Here is a 6,000-nt window from a genome sequence, read left to right as displayed (position 1 = left end):
TCAGCTTGCCGAATGCTCAAAAAATGCCCCAAAGGAATTTTTCGGGGAGGTTTTCTGTTCGGCTTTACCAAATGCACACCCCTAGTGTCTATGCCTTCCCGGGCTTGGTATCAACTTGTTAGGTTATTTGTCTTAGATTATACCATTTTAAACTGTTTTTGTTGACTTTGCAAAGTTGTGCGCTTTGCTCAGGTTGCTGCATGTCAAGTTTGCTTTTTGTGGTGGTTTCTCAGGTTTGACATAACCGTAGATTCACAGGATGTACATTGGGTGGATTTTCTGATTTTACATTTGCTAGGCTTGCAACAGCATTGCTATTTGGGTTGGCTTGGGTGTTCTCAGGTTATACATTGGTGTGGATTTTCAAGTTTGACATCACTGTAGCGTCTCAGGTTGTACATTGGCTGGATATCTATTTTTACATTTGCTAGGCCAATTGGCCTACTGGCAACAGTGTCAAACAATTTATTTTATCTCCCTAACTCCTCTGTTTCCATGCAGAACATATTTTAAGGAATGCTGGATTAGATTTAGATGAAGAAGTGAAAATTAGTGGAGAGAACATTAACAATTTGAGGTATGCTGTTGTCACAACATTACTGGTAGAAAACATTGAAGACTTGAAACAACTACTGATGAAGGTTAAAGCAGTAAGTGCCAAGGTGTCAGCTAGCTGCCATGCTTTCCTTGTTTTCGTTCTTCCCTGTCTGTAGCACATGTGTGCATGCTTGCTTGGCTTAACCACTGTAAACAACTATCAGGAGGCGCTCATGAGACCGTGCAAACTGGCTTCACCAGACTGTGCTATCTGCATAACCTTGAGGAGAAGAGAGGGCTTGCATTCCACTGTCGGTGTGAATATTTCTGCTCTCATGGTGCACGGAGAGTCTCCCGTTCATGAAGTAATATCCCGCCGGGAGATTTTTCACACGCTTGCATTTCATTTGCTTAGCCCATTGCAGCATTATGGTATATGTATTGATGCCTCAGCCTTCAGTTATTCCTAACAATGTACCTGTATAAGATGGCAACAGACCTGTAGACTAATAAAGCATAACAATTCCTTGGAACGTGTGTGGAGTTTTGCATGCTGTTGATCCTGACACAAGGTAGGATTACAGCTGAACATCAAGAAGACAAAGGCAATGACTACTGTGGAATTACACAACTTTAAGGTTGACAATGAAGAAACTGAAATTGTTCAAGATTTTCTATTCCTTGGCTCCATCATCAACCAAAAGGGACACTGCAACGAAGAAATCAGGAGGAGATTGAGGAGGGCAGCCATGAAGGTGCTAGGAAAGATTCTTTAGTGTAAGGATTTGTTATTATGTATAGGCGTGAAAGCTGAACAATGAAGAAAGCTCTCGGGAAGAAAGTTGATTCATTTGAAGTGTGGGGTTGGAGGAGAGTTTTATGGATATCGTGGACAGCTAAAAAGGACAAATGAGAGGGTTCTAGATCAAATCAAGCCTGAACTTTCTTTAGAAGCTAAATTTGTTTTTTTTTTTAATGGTTTTAATCCAATTGTAAATGTATTTATAGGAGCTGCGGTGGCTCAAGTGGTTAAGACGCTGAACTGCAGGCTGTGGAAGGTCGGTAGTTCAGCCGTTCGAGACCGGAGTGTGCCGCATGACGGAGTGAGCTCCTGTCTCTAGTTCCAGCTCCTGCCAACCTAGCAGTTCGAAAGCAAGAAATTGCAAGTAGATAAATAGGTACCACTTCAGTGGGAAGGTAACAGCGTTCCGTGCGCCTTGGTGTTTAGTCATGCCAGCCACATGACCACGGAAACGTCTTCGGACAGCGCTGGCTCTTCGGCTTTGAAATGGAGATGAGCACCACAACCCTAGAGTTGGATTCGACTGGCTTTCGAGCAAGGGAACCTTTACCTTTATGGAAAGACAAGAGTCACTGGAAAAGACAATAACACTGCGAAAAATTGATGGCAGCAGGAAACCATGAGATGGATTGACTCAATCAAGGAAGCCATGGCTCTCAGTTTGCAGGATCTGAGGAAGGCTGTTAATGATAGGACGTTTTGGAGGTCATTCATTCATAGAAAGCGACTTGATGGCTTGTAACACTATTCCTATTCAGTTTGGCTCAGGCAATTCCCAGGCTGTATGTCGGTGGACTTTTGGGATTTACATTTGTTTCCCTCTAGGTATCAGAGGAGGATGGCTGGGGGACACCTTGTTCAGGAGCCCATAGAATTGGACTTCTCAGTCAAATTCACTTGAAATGTGGGAGTTATTTAAAGGACAGGCACCAGCAGTTCCACCATAATTTTGATGACAGTAGTTTTAAAATTAGCCTCTCCAGACCCCTGGAAAGATTCCCCACATGGCATAATGGAGCTAAAAAAGTAGATCTTTATGAGCATAACATTCTGAGAGATATCAGGATAAATCTCAATCATCTAGCCTCTTCCTCTAAAGTCAAAACAGTCATCAAGTGGCCTAGGGGCAGATGTAGATTCTGGAGCAATTTTATCTGAACTCCTAAAAGGCTTAGCAATTTTTAATTATTGTGGTTTAAAAACCTTGTCCTCAGTTTCACTCACAAGGAATGCAAAATTGCTTTTTTGTGCAGTTTGATTGTGCAGATCTCATTGCTACAGTTGGCATCCCTGTTTGACCCAGCCATACATACTCTGCAACTGGGAAGTCCTTCTTGTATGCTGCTGACTTCCATGCTCATGACTGGGGTTGAGGTGGTTATGTGACAAAATGTTACACCGCTTCCCACAGAAATTAAGGAATCATCTTCAAGTGCTTTTTGGTCTCAGCTGGTCTCAACTGCACAATAACTCCTGTGACATTTTCTTTTCCCCTCTTTTTTTGGATGTCATGAATGCCTATTAATCCACATTCCAAGGAAAACAAAGTGTTTTGCTACACTTAAATAAAGAAGAAAATGTATCTGATTATCAAGTCAGTATGGTGCTTAAGGTAATATCTATATATCTAATAGCCAAGGCGTCCCCTGCGTGTGGATATCTAAATCCGCACATTGGGGGCACCTGGGGGGCAGGGAGATTTTCCTGCACATTTGGGGCAATCCCCAGATGTGCAGAAAAATCTGAAAAGTTGAAAAAACTATAGGGGGGATACTTAAATCCCCCCAAAAGTAAAAGAGCATTCCCTGCGCATGCGCAGGGAACGCACTTACCACTAGGCACTGTAGCAGAGCCGTTGCTGCTGGTGGCAGTGGCGCGCGGGGGAGAAACTTTGGCACACCACAGCTGGGAGCCACGGTCATTGCTGGGGGGAGGGGAGCCTGGCATGGCCTGGCGGCTAGGAGCCACGCAAGTCTTGCCGCCGTTGCTGCTGGCAGCGGCGGGGGGGACAGGAGGGAGGGAGAAGCCTTGGGGGGCTGGTGGCTACAGCCACAGACATTGTTGCTGTCAGGGGAGGAGCCCGACTGCAGCTGGGAGCCATGGTCGTTGCTGGGAGGAGGGGAGCCTGGCATGGCCTGGTGGCTAGGAGCCGCGCAAGGCTTGCCACCATTGCTGCTGGCAGCAGCGGTGGGAATAGGAGGGAGGGAGAAGCTTTGGGGGGCTGGTGGCTAGAGCCACGGATATTGTTGCTGTGGGGGGGGAGCCCGACAGCTGGGACCTGCCCAGGGCTCACCGCCATTGCTGCTGGCAGCTGCGGTGGTGGGAGAAACCTTGGAGGGCTGGTGGAAGGGGGAGGCAAGAGAAGGCTTGGTGGGCTGGCTGGCCACTCAGGCCTCACCGTCGCCAGGGGGGGGGAGAAAGCTTGCCAAGCCCGATGGCTGGAAGCCACGTGGGCCTCGCCATTGGTGCTGGGGGTGGGGTGGGGGAAAAGGTTTGATGGGCCTGGCGGGAGCCGCCACCTGTGCCGGCGGGGGACTTTGTGTTGCCTCCTGGTGCGCAACTCGTATGTTTTCCCCTCAAATGGCTGTGCCCCGCCCCAGCGTGATGACATCACAGGGAAGTGACGTGCATGCGGGGGTGGGGTTTCTCCCAGGCCCCGATTCCGTGGGGGCTGAAATCGGGGCTCCAAAGCGGGGGGAATTCCGCCCCCCGGGGGTATTTGGCAGCCCTACTAAGGGTGCAGTACAGTGTGAGAGAGCCAGTGGGGTGCTGTGGCTGAAGGAGGAGCTGGGAGACCTGGGTTTGAATTGCCACTTTGTTGTCACACACTTAGTTCTGTTAATATTGGCTCGCATTATACTGTGATAGATTAGTGAAGAACAGGATACAGTGGGAGTGTTAGCCTCCAGGTGAGGCCGAGAGATCACCCAGAATTATGATTGATCTCCAGACTACAGAGATCAGTTCCCCTGGAGGAAACGGCCGCTTTAGAGGGTGGACTTTATGGACTTACTAGGAAAAAGGCCCATTGTGGAAATAAATACAACGATCTCTAGAAAGAGGCTCTGGGCGGGTGCCCCAGCCTTGGACACTCAGTGTCAATTTGCTGTGGCGACCTCAGCAGGGTATAATGACACTGAGTCCACCATTTTCTCCAGAGGAACTGGTCTCTGCTACCTAAAGAGCAGTTGTAATTTTGAGTGATCTCCAGACCTGGAGATTGGCAACGATGGTTTCCCAGAAGGGAATGGTTGGTTTGGAGGGTGGAGTCTATGGCTTTGTACCTGTCTGATGTCCCACACCTCCTGAAACCTCACCCTCTCCAGGCTCCATCCCTCACATCTCCAGGAATTTCCCACCTGGAGTTGGCAACCCTATCTCCTTCCTAGCCAATCATCAATCTACCTTTATTTCCCCCTTACTCTTCAGCTTTCCACCCCCCACACACCTGCAGTCTCTCCCGTGCTCTGAAGCCCTGACTGCTACGTCACATTGGCTGTCATACGGGGGCTACCTCAACAGCATATAAGGATACAGAGTCCACCACTTTCTCCAGGGGAACTGATCTCTGTTATCTGGAAAGCAGTTGTAATTCTGAGTGATCTCCAGCCCTCACCTGGAGATTGGACACATTTTACCTCAGAACAGCAAACTGTTTAGAATGTTAGAGGAATTTGCATCCGATTAAGAGCTGTTTGTTCTGCAATCATCTGAAGAGGTTGGTTCTGCCTCACCAGAATGTATGCCACAACAAATTTGTCATCCCGGCTGCAGCAGTCTAACAGGGCTCTGTCTCTGGATTTGTTTAGACCAGTTGTATATCGTAGGGGCCAGCTGATTTTCAGTGGAGCAAGACTGGGTCTATAATTACATGCAGGAAGAGAACTTTTTACTGGTTAATGGAAATTGTCTAGGAAACTCAGGCAAATAGCACTGTTTCTTGGCCTGGAATGTTAGCGACATGTTAAGGAAAAAAAGGTGCTTTATACATAAATGGAGCTATCCTCGTCTGAAATGTTTTGAGACCCAACTAATCCTTTAATCAGCTGTGCAATGGCAAAAGCCTTCATGCACTGCAGGGTCAGGGAGCTGCAACTGTAATTGTTGCTGTTCCATAACTGTTTCATTCCGGAGATGCCCACACACAGAAGAGTGCTGTGTGCAATCACTACTACACGATGTGTTGGTGTGGATGAGCATTTATCCCTGCAGTAAGCTGCAAATGCAAACCTACCTTCGCATTCAAACGTGGCCTGCCAGTCTGGAAGGGGCAATGTGTGGGTTGCACTGCAGTGAACGGTGGCTGTTCTGCTCCACACAGATCCCTGCACTTAGTCCATGATCATGCAGAAGGGCAGAGCAGCAGGTCTGCCCTTGTCTTATGTGTTTAGCAGCATACAGTGGTGGGCTGGGCCTACAGAAAAGCATTTCCCTGCCACGCAGTAGAGGATAACCGACGGATGGTGACTGTCCACAAGGGTAGGTTTGCCTGAGCAAGGGTGCGCAAAGGCACACTAACTACAAGAATGGCTTTGTTATCTAGTGAGGATCATAAGACTTATCCCCAAAAGAGTAGGAAAGGACTTCCACTCTGCATCCCTTCTTGTTCTCTACAGTAAGTCTCTTTACTGGCATTAGGTAAGGCAAGTTAATCAGATCTA

This window comes from Gekko japonicus, unplaced genomic scaffold (genome assembly GCF_001447785.1).
Source record: "Gekko japonicus isolate JY-2015 unplaced genomic scaffold, Gekko_japonicus_V1.1 scaffold223, whole genome shotgun sequence".
NCBI lineage: Eukaryota > Metazoa > Chordata > Lepidosauria > Squamata > Gekkonidae > Gekko > Gekko japonicus.
Note: the sequence above shows the minus strand (reverse complement) of the source record.